Below are 17001 nucleotides of genomic sequence, written 5' to 3'. Positions count from 1 at the left end.
TTGATATAAAGTGAAAGATTGTTTACACTTTGGTCCACAGATTGAAGATCTAAATTAAATACGAGCGATATATTTCGATTTGTGCCCCATCTACAGAATTGGGTCAATTTCACCTCTCAGGTCGAGAGTTTTCGGCAAAACGATGGCGAATCTCTTCAAACACTGGGACAAAGAAAATAAAGCTCAGATGAGTACAATTTCAGTTTTTCATGAAATTAATAGTTGTGACATTAAACGACAATGACTCAACGTGAACTCATTTTCCTCTGGACTGGGTGAAAAGGAAGCTAGACTCCAAAAGTAAAATGAAGATCAGTTGCTATCATCACTGAAATAGTAGAAATCGAAAGACACTTCTTCTTGAAATAAAAAAAACAACGACACGCGGTGTTCCCAAGCGGTCACCCATCCAAGTACTAACCGCGCCCGACGTTGCTTGGCTTCAGTGATCGGACGAGAACTGGCATTTTTCAACGTGGTATGGCCGTTGCATGTAAACGTTATATTCTTTCACGAATATGAATAAACGTTACAGAAAAGAAAAGGATTTTAGGAGAAGCTTTTTTTATTTTGAAAGACTTATTACTACTTCAATTTTCAATGTTATTTACATTTGGCAATAAATTGATATAAAGTGAAAGATTTTTTACACTTTGGTCCACAGATTGAAGATCTAAATGAAATACCAGCGATATATTTCGATTTGTGCCCCATCTACAGAATTGGGTCAATTTCACCTCTCAGGTCGAGAGTTTTCGGAAAAACAATAGCGAATCTCTTCAAACACTGGGGCAAAGAAAATGAAGCTCAAATAAGCTCATATAAGTACAATTTCAGTTTTAAATGAAATCAATAGTTGTGACAATAAACGACAATGATTCAAGGTGAACTCATTTTCCCTGGACTAGATGAAAAGGAAGCTAGACTCTTAAAGTAAAATGAAGAACAGTTCTTATCATCATTGAAATAGTAGAAATTAAAAGATAATTTTTCTAGAAATAAAAAAAACAACGACACGCGGTGTTCCCAAGCGGTCACCCATCCAAGTACTAACCGCGCCCGACGTTGCTTGGCTTCAGTGATCGGACGAGAACTGGCATTTTTCAACGTGGTATGGCCGTTGCATGTAAACGTTATATTCTTCCACAAATATGAATAAACGGTACAGAAAAGGAAGGGCTTTTAGGAGAATTTTTTTTTATTTTGAAAAATTTATTACTACTTCAATTTTCAATGTTATTTACATTCGGCAATAAATTGATATAAAGTGAAAGATTGTATACACTTTGGTCCACAGATTGAAGATCTAAATAAAATACGAGCGATATATTTCGATTTGTGCCCCATCTACAGAATTGGGTCAATTTCACCTCTCAGGTCGAGAGTTTTCGGCAAATCGATGGCGAATCTCTTCAAACACTGGGACAAAGGAAATAAAGCTCAGATGAGTACAATTTCAGTTTTTCATGAAATTAATAGTTGTGACATTAAACGACAATGACTCAACGTGAACTCATTTTCCTCTGGACTGGGTGAAAAGGAAGCTAGACTCCAAAAGTAAAATGAAGATCAGTTGTTATCATCACTGAAATAGTAGAAATCAAAAGACACTTCCTCTTGAAATAAAAAAAAAACAACGACACGCGGTGTTCCCAAGCGGTCACCCATCCAAGTACTAACCGCGCCCGACGTTGCTTGGCTTCAGTGATCGGACGAGAACTGGCATTTTTCAACGTGGTATGGCCGTTGCATGTAAACGTTATATTCTTTCACGAATATGAATAAACGGTACAGAAAAGAAAGGGATTTTAGGAGAAGCTTTTTTTATTTTGAAAGACTTATTACTACTTCAATTTTCAATGTTATTTACATTTGGCAATAAATTGATATAAAGTGAAAGATTTTTTACCCTTTGATCCACAGATTGAAGATCTGAATAAAATACGAGCGATATATTTCGATTTGTGCCCCATCTACAGAATTGGGTCAATTTCACCTCTCAGGTCGAGAGTTTTCGGCAAAACGTTGGCGAATCTCTTCAAACACTGGGACAAAGAAAATAAAGCTCAGATGAGTACAATTTCAGTTTTTCATGAAATTAATAGTTGTGACATTAAACGACAATGATTCAACGTAAACTCATTTTCCCTGGACTAGGTGAAAAGGAAGCTAGACTCCAAAAGGAAAATGAAGATCAGTTGTTATCATCACTGAAATAGTAGAAATCAAAAGACACTTCTTCTTGAAATAAAAAAGAAACAACGACACGCGGTGTTCCCAAGCGGTCACCCATCCAAGTACTAACCGCGCCCGACGTTGCTTGGCTTCAGTGATCGGACGAGAACTGGCATTTTTCAACGTGGTATGGCCGTTGCATGTAAACGTTATATTCTTTCACGAATATGAATAAACGGTACAGAAAAGAAAGGGATTTTAGGAGAAGCTTTTTTTATTTTGAAAGACTTATTACTACTTCAATTTTCAATGTTATTTACATTTGGCAATAAATTGATATAAAGTGAAAGATTTTTTACCCTTTGATCCACAGATTGAAGATCTAAATGAAATACCATCGATATATTTCGATTTGTGCCCCATCTACAGAATTGGGTCAATTTCACCTCTCAGGTCGAGAGTTTTCGGAAAAACAATAGCGAATCTCTTCAAACACTGGGGCAAAGAAAATGAAGCTCAAATAAGCTCATATAAGTACAATTTCAGTTTTAAATGAAATCAATAGTTGTGACAGTAAACGACAATGATTCAAGGTGAACTCATTTTCCCTGGACTAGATGAAAAGGAAGCTAGACTCTTAAAGTAAAATGAAGAACAGTTCTTATCATCATTGAAATAGTAGAAATTAAAAGATAATTTTTCTAGAAATAAAAAAAAAAACAACGACACGCGGTGTTCCCAAGCGGTCACCCATCCAAGTACTAACCGCGCCCGACGTTGCTTGGCTTCAGTGATCGGACGAGAACTGGCATTTTTCAACGTGGTATGGCCGTTGCATGTAAACGTTATATTCTTCCACAAATATGAATAAACGGTACAGAAAAGGAAGGGCTTTTAGGAGAATTTTTTTTTATTTTGAAAAATTTATTACTACTTCAATTTTCAATGTTATTTACATTCGGCAATAAATTGATATAAAGTGAAAGATTGTATACACTTTGGTCCACAGATTGAAGATCTAAATAAAATACGAGCGATATATTTCGATTTGTGCCCCATCTACAGAATTGGGTCAATTTCACCTCTCAGGTCGAGAGTTTTCGGCAAATCGATGGCGAATCTCTTCAAACACTGGGACAAAGGAAATAAAGCTCAGATGAGTACAATTTCAGTTTTTCATGAAATTAATAGTTGTGACATTAAACGACAATGACTCAACGTGAACTCATTTTCCTCTGGACTGGGTGAAAAGGAAGCTAGACTCCAAAAGTAAAATGAAGATCAGTTGTTATCATCACTGAAATAGTAGAAATCAAAAGACACTTCCTCTTGAAATAAAAAAAAAACAACGACACGCGGTGTTCCCAAGCGGTCACCCATCCAAGTACTAACCGCGCCCGACGTTGCTTGGCTTCAGTGATCGGACGAGAACTGGCATTTTTCAACGTGGTATGGCCGTTGCATGTAAACGTTATATTCTTTCACGAATATGAATAAACGGTACAGAAAAGAAAGGGATTTTAGGAGAAGCTTTTTTTATTTTGAAAGACTTATTACTACTTCAATTTTCAATGTTATTTACATTTGGCAATAAATTGATATAAAGTGAAAGATTTTTTACCCTTTGATCCACAGATTGAAGATCTGAATAAAATACGAGCGATATATTTCGATTTGTGCCCCATCTACAGAATTGGGTCAATTTCACCTCTCAGGTCGAGAGTTTTCGGCAAAACGTTGGCGAATCTCTTCAAACACTGGGACAAAGAAAATAAAGCTCAGATGAGTACAATTTCAGTTTTTCATGAAATTAATAGTTGTGACATTAAACGACAATGATTCAACGTAAACTCATTTTCCCTGGACTAGGTGAAAAGGAAGCTAGACTCCAAAAGGAAAATGAAGATCAGTTGTTATCATCACTGAAATAGTAGAAATCAAAAGACACTTCTTCTTGAAATAAAAAAGAAACAACGACACGCGGTGTTCCCAAGCGGTCACCCATCCAAGTACTAACCGCGCCCGACGTTGCTTGGCTTCAGTGATCGGACGAGAACTGGCATTTTTCAACGTGGTATGGCCGTTGCATGTAAACGTTATATTCTTCCACGAATATGAATAAACGGTACAGAAAAGGAAGGGCTTTTAGGAGAATTTTTTTTATTTTGAAAAACTTATTACTACTTCGATTTTCAATGTTATTTACATTCGGCAATAAATTGATATAAAGTGAAAGATTGTTTACACTTTGGTCCACAGATTGAAGATCTGAATAAAATACGAGCGATATATTTCGATTTGTGCCCCATCTACAGAATTGGGTCAATTTCACCTCTCAGGTCGAGAGTTTTCGGAAAAACAATAGCGAATCTCTTCAAACACTGGGGCAAAGAAAATGAAGCTCAAATAAGCTCATATAAGTACAATTTCAGTTTTAAATGAAATCAATAGTTGTGACAATAAACGACAATGATTCAAGATGAACTCATTTTCCCTGAACTAGATGAAAAGGAAGCTAGACTCTAAAAGTAAAATGAAGAACAGTTCTTATCATCATTGAAATAGTAGAAATTAAAAGATAATTTTTCTAGAAATAAAAAAAAACAACGACACGCGGTGTTCCCAAGCGGTCACCCATCCAAGTACTAACCGCGCCCGACGTTGCTTGGCTTCAGTGATCGGACGAGAACTGGCATTTTTCAACGTGGTATGGCCGTTACATGTAAATGTTATATTCTTCCACGAATATGAATAAACGGTACAGAAAAGGAAGGGCTTTTAGGAGAATTTTTTTTTTATTTTAAAAGACTTATTACTACATCAATTTTCAATGTTATTTACATTCGGCAATAAATTGATATAAAGTGATAGATTGTTTACACTTTGGTCCACAAATTGAAGATCTAAATAAAATACCAGCGATATATTTCGATTTGTGCCCCATCTACAGAACTGGGTCAATTTCACCTCTCAGGTCGAGAGTTTTCGGCAAAACGATGGCGAATCTCTTCAAACACTGGGACGAAGAAAATAAAGCTCAGATAAGTACAATTTCAGTTTTTCATGAAATTAATAGTTGTGACATTAAACAACAATGATTCAACGTAAACTCATTTTCCCTGGACTAGGTGAAAAGGAAGCTAGACTCCAAAAGGAAAATGAAGATCAGTTGTTATCATCACTGAAATAGTAGAAATCAAAAGACACTTCCTCTTGAAATAAAAAAAAAAACAACGACACGCGGTGTTCCCAAGCGGTCACCCATCCAAGTACTAACCGCGCCCGACGTTGCTTGGCTTCAGTGATCGGACGAGAACTGGCATTTTTCAACGTGGTATGGCCGTTGCATGTAAACGTTATATTCTTTCACGAATATGAATAAACGGTACAGAAAAGAAAGGGATTTTAGGAGAAGCTTTTTTTATTTTGAAAGACTTATTACTACTTCAATTTTCAATGTTATTTACATTTGGCAATAAATTGATATAAAGTGAAAGATTTTTTACCCTTTGATCCACAGATTGAAGATCTAAATGAAATACCATCGATATATTTCGATTTGTGCCCCATCTACAGAATTGGGTCAATTTCACCTCTCAGGTCGAGAGTTTTCGGAAAAACAATAGCGAATCTCTTCAAACACTGGGGCAAAGAAAATGAAGCTCAAATAAGCTCATATAAGTACAATTTCAGTTTTAAATGAAATCAATAGTTGTGACAATAAACGACAATGATTCAAGGTGAACTCATTTTCCCTGGACTAGATGAAAAGGAAGCTAGACTCTTAAAGTAAAATGAAGAACAGTTCTTATCATCATTGAAATAGTAGAAATTAAAAGATAATTTTTCTAGAAATAAAAAAAACAACGACACGCGGTGTTCCCAAGCGGTCACCCATCCAAGTACTAACCGCGCCCGACGTTGCTTGGCTTCAGTGATCGGACGAGAACTGGCATTTTTCAACGTGGTATGGCCGTTGCATGTAAACGTTATATTCTTCCACAAATATGAATAAACGGTACAGAAAAGGAAGGGCTTTTAGGAGAATTTTTTTTTATTTTGAAAAACTTATTACTACTTCAATTTTCAATGTTATTTGCATTCGGCAATAAATTGATATAAAGTGAAAGATTGTATACACTTTGGTCCACAGATTGAAGATCTAAATAAAATACGAGCGAAATATTTCGATTTGTGCCCCATCTACAGAATTGGGTCAATTTCACCTCTCAGGTCGAGAGTTTTCGGCAAATCGATGGCGAATCTCTTCAAACACTGGGACAAAGGAAATAAAGCTCAGATGAGTACAATTTCAGTTTTTCATGAAATTAATAGTTGTGACATTAAACGACAATGACTCAACGTGAACTCATTTTCCTCTGGACTGGGTGAAAAGGAAGCTAGACTCCAAAAGTAAAATGAAGATCAGTTGTTATCATCACTGAAATAGTAGAAATCAAAAGACACTTCTTCTTGAAATAAAAAAGAAACAACGACACGCGGTGTTCCCAAGCGGTCACCCATCCAAGTACTAACCGCGCCCGACGTTGCTTGGCTTCAGTGATCGGACGAGAACTGGCATTTTTCAACGTGGTATGGCCGTTGCATGTAAACGTTATATTCTTTCACGAATATGAATAAACGGTACAGAAAAGAAAGGGATTTTAGGAGAAGCTTTTTTTATTTTGAAAGACTTATTACTACTTCAATTTTCAATGTTATTTACATTTGGCAATAAATTGATATAAAGTGAAAGATTTTTTACCCTTTGATCCACAGATTGAAGATCTAAATAAAATACCAGCGATATATTTCGATTTGTACCCCATCTACAGAATTGGGTCAATTTCACCTCTCAGGTCGAGAGTTTTCGGCAAAACAATGGCAAATCTCCTCAAACACTGGGGCAAAGAAAATGAAGCTCAAATAAGCTCATATAAGTACAAATTCAGTTTTTCATGAAATCAATAGTTGTGACAATAAACGACAATGATTCAAGGTGAACTCATTTTCCCTGGACTGGATGAAAAGGAAGCTAGTCTCTAAAAGTAAAATGAAGAACAGTTTTTATCATCATTGAAATAGTAGAAATTAAAAGATAATTTTTCTAGAAATAAAAAAAAAAAACAACGACACGCGGTGTTCCCAAGCGGTCACCCATCCGAGTACTAACCGCGCCCGACGTTGCTTGGCTTCAGTGATCGGACGAGAACTGGCATTTTTCAACGTGGTATGGCCGTTGCATGTAAACGTTATATTCTTCCACGAATATATATAAACGGTACAGAAAAGGAAGGGCTTTTAGGAGAATTTTTTTTTTATTTTGAAAGACTTATTACTACTTCAATTTTCAATGTTATTTACATTCGGCAATAAATTGATATAAAGTGAAAGATTGTTTACACTTTGGTCCACAGATTGAAGATCTGAATAAAATACGAGCGATATATTTCGATTTGTGCCCCATCTACAGAATTGGGTCAATTTCACCTCTCAGGTCGAGAGTTTTCGGCAAAACGTTGGCGAATCTCTTCAAACACTGGGACAAAGAAAATAAAGCTCAGATGAGTACAATTTCAGTTTTTCATGAAATTAATAGTTGTGACATTGAACGACAATGATTCAACGTAAACTCATTTTCCCTGGACTAGGTGAAAAGGAAGCTAGACTCCAAAAGGAAAATGAAGATCAGTTGTTATCATCACTGAAATAGTAGAAATCAAAAGACACTTCCTCTTGAAATAAAAAAAAAACAACGACACGCGGTGTTCCCAAGCGGTCACCCATCCAAGTACTAACCGCGCCCGACGTTGCTTGGCTTCAGTGATCGGACGAGAACTGGCATTTTTCAACGTGGTATGGCCGTTGCATGTAAACGTTATATTCTTTCACGAATATGAATAAACGGTACAGAAAAGAAAGGGATTTTAGGAGAAGCTTTTTTTATTTTGAAAGACTTATTACTACTTCAATTTTCAATGTTATTTACATTTGGCAATAAATTGATATAAAGTGAAAGATTTTTTACCCTTTGATCCACAGATTGAAGATCTAAATAAAATACCAGCGATATATTTCGATTTGTACCCCATCTACAGAATTGGGTCAATTTCACCTCTCAGGTCGAGAGTTTTCGGCAAAACAATGGCAAATCTCCTCAAACACTGGGGCAAAGAAAATGAAGCTCAAATAAGCTTATATAAGTTTGTACTGAAATTGTTTTCAGTTTTTCATGAAATCAATAGTTGTGACAATAAACGACAATGATTCAAGGTGAACTCATTTTCCCTGGACTAGATGAAAAGGAAGCTAGTCTCTAAAAGTAAAATGAAGAACAGTTTTTATCATCATTGAAATAGTAGAAATTAAAAGATAATTTTTCTAGAAATAAAAAAAAAACAACGACACGCGGTGTTCCCAAGCGGTCACCCATCCAAGTACTAACCGCGCCCGACGTTGCTTGGCTTCAGTGATCGGACGAGAACTGGCATTTTTCAACGTGGTATGGCCGTTGCATGTAAACGTTATATTCTTCCACGAATATGAATAAACGGTACAGAAAAGGAAGGGCTTTTAGGAGAATTTTTTTTTTTTTGAAAGACTTATTACTACTTCAATTTTCAATGTTATTTACATTCGGCAATAAATTGATATAAAGTGAAAGATTGTTTACACTTTGGTCCACAGATTGAAGATCTGAATAAAATACGGGCGATATATTTCGATTTGTGCCCCATCTACAGAATTGGGTCAATTTCACCTCTCAGGTCGAGAGTTTTCGGCAAAACGTTGGCGAATCTCTTCAAACACTGGGACAAAGAAAATAAAGCTCAGATGAGTACAATTTCAGTTTTTCATGAAATTGATAGTTGTGACATTAAACGACAATGATTCAACGTAAACTCATTTTCCCTGGACTAGGTGAAAAGGAAGCTAGACTCCAAAAGGAAAATGAAGATCAGTTGTTATCATCACTGAAATAGTAGAAATCAAAAGACACTTCTTCTTGAAATAAAAAAGAAACAACGACACGCGGTGTTCCCAAGCGGTCACCCATCCAAGTACTAACCGCGCCCGACGTTGCTTGGCTTCAGTGATCGGACGAGAACTGGCATTTTTCAACGTGGTATGGCCGTTGCATGTAAACGTTATATTCTTCCACGAATATGAATAAACGGTACAGAAAAAGAAGGGCTTTTAGGAGAATTTTTTTTATTTTGAAAAACTTATTACTACTTCAATTTTCAATGTTATTTACATTCGGCAATAAATTGATATAAAGTGAAAGATTGTTTACACTTTGGTCCACAGATTGAAGATCTGAATAAAATACGAGCGATATATTTCGATTTGTGCCCCATCTACAGAATTGGGTCAATTTCACCTCTCAGGTCAAGAGTTTTCGGCAAAACGATGGCGAATCTCTTCAAACACTGGGACAAAGAAAATAAAGCTCAGATGAGTACAATTTCAGTTTTTCATGAAATTAATAGTTGTGACATTAAACGACAATGACTCAACGTGAACTCATTTTCCTCTGGACTGGGTGAAAAGGAAGCTAGACTCCAAAAGTAAAATGAAGATCAGTTGCTATCATCACTGAAATAGTAGAAATCGAAAGACACTTCTTCTTGAAATAAAAAAAACAACGACACGCGGTGTTCCCAAGCGGTCACCCATCCAAGTACTAACCGCGCCCGACGTTGCTTGGCTTCAGTGATCGGACGAGAACTGGCATTTTTCAACGTGGTATGGCCGTTGCATGTAAACGTTATATTCTTCCACGAATATGAATAAACGGTACAGAAAAGAAAGGGATTTTAGGAGAACCTTTTTTTTATTTTGAAAGACTTATTACTACTTCAATTTTCTATGTTATTTACATTTGGCAATAAATTGATATAAAGTGGAAGATTTTTTACACTTTGGTCCACAGATTGAAGATCTAAATGAAATACCAGCGATATATTTCGATTTGTGCCCCATCTACAGAATTGGATCAATTTCACCTATCAGGTCGAGAGTTTTCGGAAAAACAATAGCGAATCTCTTCAAACACTGGGGCAAAGAAAATGAAGCTCAAATAAGCTCATATAAGTACAATTTCAGTTTTAAATGAAATCAATAGTTGTGACAATAAACGACAATGATTCAAGGTGAACTCATTTTCCCTGGACTAGATGAAAAGGAAGCTAGACTCTTAAAGTAAAATGAAGAACAGTTCTTATCATCATTGAAATAGTAGAAATTAAAAGATAATTTTTCTAGAAATAAAAAAAACAACGACACGCGGTGTTCCCAAGCGGTCACCCATCCAAGTACTAACCGCGCCCGACGTTGCTTGGCTTCAGTGATCGGACGAGAACTGGCATTTTTCAACGTGGTATGGCCGTTGCATGTAAACGTTATATTCTTCCACAAATATGAATAAACGGTACAGAAAAGGAAGGGCTTTTAGGAGAATTTTTTTTATTTTGAAAAACTTATTACTACTTCAATTTTCAATGTTATTTACATTCGGCAATAAATTGATATAAAGTGAAAGATTGTATACACTTTGGTCCACAGATTGAAGATCTAAATAAAATACGAGCGATATATTTCGATTTGTGCCCCATCTACAGAATTGGGTCAATTTCACCTCTCAGGTCGAGAGTTTTCGGCAAATCGATGGCGAATCTCTTCAAACACTGGGACAAAGGAAATAAAGCTCAGATGAGTACAATTTCAGTTTTTCATGAAATTAATAGTTGTGACATTAAACGACAATGACTCAACGTGAACTCATTTTCCTCTGGACTGGGTGAAAAGGAAGCTAGACTCCAAAAGGAAAATGAAGATCAGTTGTTATCATCACTGAAATAGTAGAAATCAAAAGACACTTCCTCTTGAAATAAAAAAAAAACAACGACACGCGGTGTTCCCAAGCGGTCACCCATCCAAGTACTAACCGCGCCCGACGTTGCTTGGCTTCAGTGATCAGACGAGAACTGGCATTTTTCAACGTGGTATGGCCGTTGCATGTAAACGTTATATTCTTCCACGAATATATATAAACGGTACAGAAAAGGAAGGGCTTTTAGGAGAATTTTTTTTTTATTTTGAAAGACTTATTACTACTTCAATTTTCAATGTTATTTACATTCGGCAATAAATTGATATAAAGTGAAAGATTGTTTACACTTTGGTCCACAGATTGAAGATCTGAATAAAATACGAGCGATATATTTCGATTTGTGCCCCATCTACAGAATTGGGTCAATTTCACCTCTCAGGTCGAGAGTTTTCGGCAAAACGTTGGCGAATCTCTTCAAACACTGGGACAAAGAAAATAAAGCTCAGATGAGTACAATTTCAGTTTTTCATGAAATTAATAGTTGTGACATTGAACGACAATGATTCAACGTAAACTCATTTTCCCTGGACTAGGTGAAAAGGAAGCTAGACTCCAAAAGGAAAATGAAGATCAGTTGTTATCATCACTGAAATAGTAGAAATCAAAAGACACTTCCTCTTGAAATAAAAAAAAAACAACGACACGCGGTGTTCCCAAGCGGTCACCCATCCAAGTACTAACCGCGCCCGACGTTGCTTGGCTTCAGTGATCGGACGAGAACTGGCATTTTTCAACGTGGTATGGCCGTTGCATGTAAACGTTATATTCTTTCACGAATATGAATAAACGGTACAGAAAAGAAAGGGATTTTAGGAGAAGCTTTTTTTATTTTGAAAGACTTATTACTACTTCAATTTTCAATGTTATTTACATTTGGCAATAAATTGATATAAAGTGAAAGATTTTTTACCCTTTGATCCACAGATTGAAGATCTAAATAAAATACCAGCGATATATTTCGATTTGTACCCCATCTACAGAATTGGGTCAATTTCACCTCTCAGGTCGAGAGTTTTCGGCAAAACAATGGCAAATCTCCTCAAACACTGGGGCAAAGAAAATGAAGCTCAAATAAGCTTATATAAGTTTGTACTGAAATTGTTTTCAGTTTTTCATGAAATCAATAGTTGTGACAATAAACGACAATGATTCAAGGTGAACTCATTTTCCCTGGACTAGATGAAAAGGAAGCTAGTCTCTAAAAGTAAAATGAAGAACAGTTTTTATCATCATTGAAATAGTAGAAATTAAAAGATAATTTTTCTAGAAATGAAAAAAAAACAACGACACGCGGTGTTCCCAAGCGGTCACCCATCCAAGTACTAACCGCGCCCGACGTTGCTTGGCTTCAGTGATCGGACGAGAACTGGCATTTTTCAACGTGGTATGGCCGTTGCATGTAAACGTTATATTCTTCCACGAATATGAATAAACGGTACAGAAAAGGAAGGGCTTTTAGGAGAATTTTTTTTTTTTTGAAAGACTTATTACTACTTCAATTTTCAATGTTATTTACATTCGGCAATAAATTGATATAAAGTGAAAGATTGTTTACACTTTGGTCCACAGATTGAAGATCTGAATAAAATACGGGCGATATATTTCGATTTGTGCCCCATCTACAGAATTGGGTCAATTTCACCTCTCAGGTCGAGAGTTTTCGGCAAAACGTTGGCGAATCTCTTCAAACACTGGGACAAAGAAAATAAAGCTCAGATGAGTACAATTTCAGTTTTTCATGAAATTAATAGTTGTGACATTAAACGACAATGATTCAACGTAAACTCATTTTCCCTGGACTAGGTGAAAAGGAAGCTAGACTCCAAAAGGAAAATGAAGATCAGTTGTTATCATCACTGAAATAGTAGAAATCAAAAGACACTTCTTCTTGAAATAAAAAAGAAACAACGACACGCGGTGTTCCCAAGCGGTCACCCATCCAAGTACTAACCGCGCCCGACGTTGCTTGGCTTCAGTGATCGGACGAGAACTGGCATTTTTCAACGTGGTATGGCCGTTGCATGTAAACGTTATATTCTTCCACGAATATGAATAAACGGTACAGAAAAAGAAGGGCTTCTAGGAGAATTTTTTTTATTTTGAAAAACTTATTACTACTTCAATTTTCAATGTTATTTACATTCGGCAATAAATTGATATAAAGTGAAAGATTGTTTACACTTTGGTCCACAGATTGAAGATCTGAATAAAATACGAGCGATATATTTCGATTTGTGCCCCATCTACAGAATTGGGTCAATTTCACCTCTCAGGTCAAGAGTTTTCGGCAAAACGATGGCGAATCTCTTCAAACACTGGGACAAAGAAAATAAAGCTCAGATGAGTACAATTTCAGTTTTTCATGAAATTAATAGTTGTGACATTAAACGACAATGACTCAACGTGAACTCATTTTCCTCTGGACTGGGTGAAAAGGAAGCTAGACTCCAAAAGTAAAATGAAGATCAGTTGCTATCATCACTGAAATAGTAGAAATCGAAAGACACTTCTTCTTGAAATAAAAAAAACAACGACACGCGGTGTTCCCAAGCGGTCACCCATCCAAGTACTAACCGCGCCCGACGTTGCTTGGCTTCAGTGATCGGACGAGAACTGGCATTTTTCAACGTGGTATGGCCGTTGCATGTAAACGTTATATTCTTCCACGAATATGAATAAACGGTACAGAAAAGAAAGGGATTTTAGGAGAACCTTTTTTTTATTTTGAAAGACTTATTACTACTTCAATTTTCTATGTTATTTACATTTGGCAATAAATTGATATAAAGTGGAAGATTTTTTACACTTTGGTCCACAGATTGAAGATCTAAATGAAATACCAGCGATATATTTCGATTTGTGCCCCATCTACAGAATTGGATCAATTTCACCTATCAGGTCGAGAGTTTTCGGAAAAACAATAGCGAATCTCTTCAAACACTGGGGCAAAGAAAATGAAGCTCAAATAAGCTCATATAAGTACAATTTCAGTTTTAAATGAAATCAATAGTTGTGACAATAAACGACAATGATTCAAGGTGAACTCATTTTCCCTGGACTAGATGAAAAGGAAGCTAGACTCTTAAAGTAAAATGAAGAACAGTTCTTATCATCATTGAAATAGTAGAAATTAAAAGATAATTTTTCTAGAAATAAAAAAAACAACGACACGCGGTGTTCCCAAGCGGTCACCCATCCAAGTACTAACCGCGCCCGACGTTGCTTGGCTTCAGTGATCGGACGAGAACTGGCATTTTTCAACGTGGTATGGCCGTTGCATGTAAACGTTATATTCTTCCACAAATATGAATAAACGGTACAGAAAAGGAAGGGCTTTTAGGAGAATTTTTTTTTATTTTGAAAAACTTATTACTACTTCAATTTTCAATGTTATTTACATTCGGCAATAAATTGATATAAAGTGAAAGATTGTATACACTTTGGTCCACAGATTGAAGATCTAAATAAAATACGAGCGATATATTTCGATTTGTGCCCCATCTACAGAATTGGGTCAATTTCACCTCTCAGGTCGAGAGTTTTCGGCAAATCGATGGCGAATCTCTTCAAACACTGGGACAAAGGAAATAAAGCTCAGATGAGTACAATTTCAGTTTTTCATGAAATTAATAGTTGTGACATTAAACGACAATGACTCAACGTGAACTCATTTTCCTCTGGACTGGGTGAAAAGGAAGCTAGACTCCAAAAGGAAAATGAAGATCAGTTGTTATCATCACTGAAATAGTAGAAATCGAAAGACACTTCTTCTTGAAATTAAAAAGAAACAACGACACGCGGTGTTCCCAAGCGGTCACCCATCCAAGTACTAACCGCGCCCGACGTTGCTTGGCTTCAGTGATCGGACGAGAACTGGCATTTTTCAACGTGGTATGGCCGTTGCATATAAACGTTATATTCTTCCACGAATATGAATAAACGGTACAGAAAAGGAAGGGCTTTTAGAAGAAGCTTTTTTTATTTTGAAAGACTTATTACTACTTCAATTTTCAATGTTATTTACATTTGGCAATAAATTGATATAAAGTGAAAGATTTTTTACACTTTGGTCCACAAATTGAAGATCTAAATGAAATACCAGCGATATATTTCGATTTGTGCCCCATCTACAGAATTGGGTCAATTTCACCTCTCAGGTCGAGAGTTTTCGGAAAAACAATAGCGAATCTCTTCAAACACTGGGGCAAAGAAAATGAAGCTCAAATAAGCTCATATAAGTACAATTTCAGTTTTAAATGAAATCAATAGTTGTGACAATAAACGACAATGATTCAAGATGAACTCATTTTCCCTGGACTAGATGAAAAGGAAGCTAGCTTCTAAAAGTAAAATGAAGAACAGTTCTTATCATCATTGAAATAGTAGAAATTAAAAGATAATTTTTCTAGAAATAAAAAAAAACAACGACACGCGGTGTTCCCAAGCGGTCACCCATCCAAGTACTAACCGCGCCCGACGTTGCTTGGCTTCAGTGATCGGACGAGAACTGGCATTTTTCAACGTGGTATGGCCGTTACATGTAAATGTTATATTCTTCCACGAATATGAATAAACGGTACAGAAAAGGAAGGGCTTTTAGGAGAATTTTTTTTTTATTTTAAAAGACTTATTACTACTTCAATTTTCAATGTTATTTACATTCGGCAATAAATTGATATAAAGTGATAGATTGTTTACACTTTGGTCCACAAATTGAAGATCTAAATAAAATACCAGCGATATATTTCGATTTGTGCCCCATCTACAGAACTGGGTCAATTTCACCTCTCAGGTCGAGAGTTTTCGGCAAAACGATGGCGAATCTCTTCAAACACTGGGACGAAGAAAATAAAGCTCAGATGAGTACAATTTCAGTTTTTCATGAAATTAATAGTTGTGACATTAAACGACAATGATTCAACGTAAACTCATTTTCCCTGGACTAGGTGAAAAGGAAGCTAGACTCTAAAAGGAAAATGAAGATCAGTTGTTATCATCACTGAAATAGTAGAAATCAAAAGACACTTCCTCTTGAAATAAAAAAAAACAACGACACGCGGTGTTCCCAAGCGGTCACCCATCCAAGTACTAACCGCGCCCGACGTTGCTTGGCTTCAGTGATCGGACGAGAACTGGCATTTTTCAACGTGGTATGGCCGTTGCATGTAAACGTTATATTCTTTCACGAATATGAATAAACGGTACAGAAAATGAAGGGCTTTTAGGAGAAGTTTTTTTTTTATTTTGAATGACTTATTACTACTTCAATTTCCAGTATTATTCACATTTAGCAACGAATTGATATTAAGAGAAAAATTATTTACACTTCGGTACATAGTTTAAAAAACTAAATGTTAGGAATCACACGTTAAAAGGTAAGACCTCGTTAGTCCTTAGCTCGCACAAGTTTCGACTTCTGAGGGTTGTCTTTCGTAGAGGTGCGACAACTTGTTAACGGAAAAAGAGATTTTAAACAAATAGCGGGTGAATGTCCTATTCACCGGCTAAAATTGAATAATGTAATTTTTTCAAACAACTTACAAGGGAAGAACTAATTGTCATATATCTACATGTACTGAAACTTGCAAAAAATATACTTTAATTACCTCCACCTGAACGGAATGTTCTGGTAATATCACATTGTATAGAGGATTGGATGAACATACTTTATTTATTCATAAAAATAAAACAAACTTATTGCAAGGATTCTCAATAGTAAGTTATTGATTCACATGAAGCATTATTCAGGGACAGCATTTCTATTTTTTTCTATTTCAATGAGAAGATAAAAGAGAATTGTACTATTGAAATTTGCTTGTTATTTTTTTTAAGAAAGGCGTTCAAAAACGTATAATAAAATGTTAACATAGTAAAAACTAAGTGAGAAAGAGTGTTCTAGATTCTCATTATATCATTACAGTGATCTTTTT

The 17001-nt window shown here is 35.9% G+C and overlaps 22 non-coding genes and 4 pseudogenes across 22 annotated transcripts; all 26 read right to left on the bottom strand.

The window, feature by feature from the left end:
* Nucleotides 1-372: 372 nt before the first annotated feature.
* Nucleotides 373-492, bottom strand: LOC141484069 (5S ribosomal RNA). The gene has a single exon (XR_012466442.1). It is a non-coding gene; the product is annotated as a 5S ribosomal RNA (ribosomal RNA).
* Nucleotides 493-1005: 513 nt separating this feature from the next.
* LOC141484068 (5S ribosomal RNA) lies at nucleotides 1006-1125 on the bottom strand. The gene has a single exon (XR_012466441.1). It is a non-coding gene; the product is annotated as a 5S ribosomal RNA (ribosomal RNA).
* A 506-nt stretch (nucleotides 1126-1631) lies between these two features.
* On the bottom strand, nucleotides 1632-1751 carry LOC141484067 (5S ribosomal RNA). Its single transcript, XR_012466440.1, has one exon. It is a non-coding gene; the product is annotated as a 5S ribosomal RNA (ribosomal RNA).
* Nucleotides 1752-2256: 505 nt separating this feature from the next.
* On the bottom strand, nucleotides 2257-2376 carry LOC141484066 (5S ribosomal RNA). Its single transcript, XR_012466439.1, has one exon. It is a non-coding gene; the product is annotated as a 5S ribosomal RNA (ribosomal RNA).
* Nucleotides 2377-2892: 516 nt separating this feature from the next.
* Nucleotides 2893-3012, bottom strand: LOC141484064 (5S ribosomal RNA). Its single transcript, XR_012466438.1, has one exon. It is a non-coding gene; the product is annotated as a 5S ribosomal RNA (ribosomal RNA).
* Nucleotides 3013-3518: 506 nt separating this feature from the next.
* LOC141484063 (5S ribosomal RNA) lies at nucleotides 3519-3638 on the bottom strand. Its single transcript, XR_012466437.1, has one exon. It is a non-coding gene; the product is annotated as a 5S ribosomal RNA (ribosomal RNA).
* Nucleotides 3639-4143: 505 nt separating this feature from the next.
* LOC141484062 (5S ribosomal RNA) lies at nucleotides 4144-4263 on the bottom strand. The gene has a single exon (XR_012466436.1). It is a non-coding gene; the product is annotated as a 5S ribosomal RNA (ribosomal RNA).
* Nucleotides 4264-4776: 513 nt separating this feature from the next.
* LOC141484037 (5S ribosomal RNA) lies at nucleotides 4777-4896 on the bottom strand (annotated as a pseudogene).
* Nucleotides 4897-5403: 507 nt separating this feature from the next.
* On the bottom strand, nucleotides 5404-5523 carry LOC141484061 (5S ribosomal RNA). Its single transcript, XR_012466435.1, has one exon. It is a non-coding gene; the product is annotated as a 5S ribosomal RNA (ribosomal RNA).
* Nucleotides 5524-6036: 513 nt separating this feature from the next.
* LOC141484060 (5S ribosomal RNA) lies at nucleotides 6037-6156 on the bottom strand. The gene has a single exon (XR_012466434.1). It is a non-coding gene; the product is annotated as a 5S ribosomal RNA (ribosomal RNA).
* A 506-nt stretch (nucleotides 6157-6662) lies between these two features.
* On the bottom strand, nucleotides 6663-6782 carry LOC141484058 (5S ribosomal RNA). The gene has a single exon (XR_012466431.1). It is a non-coding gene; the product is annotated as a 5S ribosomal RNA (ribosomal RNA).
* A 517-nt stretch (nucleotides 6783-7299) lies between these two features.
* On the bottom strand, nucleotides 7300-7419 carry LOC141484035 (5S ribosomal RNA; annotated as a pseudogene).
* A 506-nt stretch (nucleotides 7420-7925) lies between these two features.
* LOC141484057 (5S ribosomal RNA) lies at nucleotides 7926-8045 on the bottom strand. The gene has a single exon (XR_012466430.1). It is a non-coding gene; the product is annotated as a 5S ribosomal RNA (ribosomal RNA).
* Nucleotides 8046-8571: 526 nt separating this feature from the next.
* On the bottom strand, nucleotides 8572-8691 carry LOC141484056 (5S ribosomal RNA). The gene has a single exon (XR_012466429.1). It is a non-coding gene; the product is annotated as a 5S ribosomal RNA (ribosomal RNA).
* Nucleotides 8692-9195: 504 nt separating this feature from the next.
* Nucleotides 9196-9315, bottom strand: LOC141484055 (5S ribosomal RNA). Its single transcript, XR_012466428.1, has one exon. It is a non-coding gene; the product is annotated as a 5S ribosomal RNA (ribosomal RNA).
* Nucleotides 9316-9818: 503 nt separating this feature from the next.
* LOC141484053 (5S ribosomal RNA) lies at nucleotides 9819-9938 on the bottom strand. The gene has a single exon (XR_012466427.1). It is a non-coding gene; the product is annotated as a 5S ribosomal RNA (ribosomal RNA).
* Nucleotides 9939-10452: 514 nt separating this feature from the next.
* On the bottom strand, nucleotides 10453-10572 carry LOC141484052 (5S ribosomal RNA). The gene has a single exon (XR_012466426.1). It is a non-coding gene; the product is annotated as a 5S ribosomal RNA (ribosomal RNA).
* A 505-nt stretch (nucleotides 10573-11077) lies between these two features.
* Nucleotides 11078-11197, bottom strand: LOC141484033 (5S ribosomal RNA; annotated as a pseudogene).
* Nucleotides 11198-11703: 506 nt separating this feature from the next.
* On the bottom strand, nucleotides 11704-11823 carry LOC141484051 (5S ribosomal RNA). The gene has a single exon (XR_012466425.1). It is a non-coding gene; the product is annotated as a 5S ribosomal RNA (ribosomal RNA).
* A 526-nt stretch (nucleotides 11824-12349) lies between these two features.
* LOC111510647 (5S ribosomal RNA) lies at nucleotides 12350-12469 on the bottom strand. Its single transcript, XR_002722806.1, has one exon. It is a non-coding gene; the product is annotated as a 5S ribosomal RNA (ribosomal RNA).
* A 504-nt stretch (nucleotides 12470-12973) lies between these two features.
* LOC141484034 (5S ribosomal RNA) lies at nucleotides 12974-13093 on the bottom strand. The gene has a single exon (XR_012466424.1). It is a non-coding gene; the product is annotated as a 5S ribosomal RNA (ribosomal RNA).
* Nucleotides 13094-13596: 503 nt separating this feature from the next.
* Nucleotides 13597-13716, bottom strand: LOC141484024 (5S ribosomal RNA). Its single transcript, XR_012466414.1, has one exon. It is a non-coding gene; the product is annotated as a 5S ribosomal RNA (ribosomal RNA).
* Nucleotides 13717-14230: 514 nt separating this feature from the next.
* Nucleotides 14231-14350, bottom strand: LOC141484093 (5S ribosomal RNA). Its single transcript, XR_012466467.1, has one exon. It is a non-coding gene; the product is annotated as a 5S ribosomal RNA (ribosomal RNA).
* A 506-nt stretch (nucleotides 14351-14856) lies between these two features.
* On the bottom strand, nucleotides 14857-14976 carry LOC141484081 (5S ribosomal RNA). Its single transcript, XR_012466455.1, has one exon. It is a non-coding gene; the product is annotated as a 5S ribosomal RNA (ribosomal RNA).
* Nucleotides 14977-15490: 514 nt separating this feature from the next.
* Nucleotides 15491-15610, bottom strand: LOC141484036 (5S ribosomal RNA; annotated as a pseudogene).
* A 505-nt stretch (nucleotides 15611-16115) lies between these two features.
* LOC141484071 (5S ribosomal RNA) lies at nucleotides 16116-16235 on the bottom strand. The gene has a single exon (XR_012466445.1). It is a non-coding gene; the product is annotated as a 5S ribosomal RNA (ribosomal RNA).
* Nucleotides 16236-17001: the final 766 nt, after the last annotated feature.

Source organism: Leptinotarsa decemlineata, unplaced genomic scaffold (assembly GCF_025532065.1).
Source record: "Leptinotarsa decemlineata unplaced genomic scaffold, Ldec_3_MD MMD2_tig00004307_RagTag_RagTag, whole genome shotgun sequence".
Classification (NCBI taxonomy): domain Eukaryota; kingdom Metazoa; phylum Arthropoda; class Insecta; order Coleoptera; family Chrysomelidae; genus Leptinotarsa; species Leptinotarsa decemlineata.
Note: the sequence above shows the minus strand (reverse complement) of the source record. Positions and strands in the feature narration are given on the sequence as shown.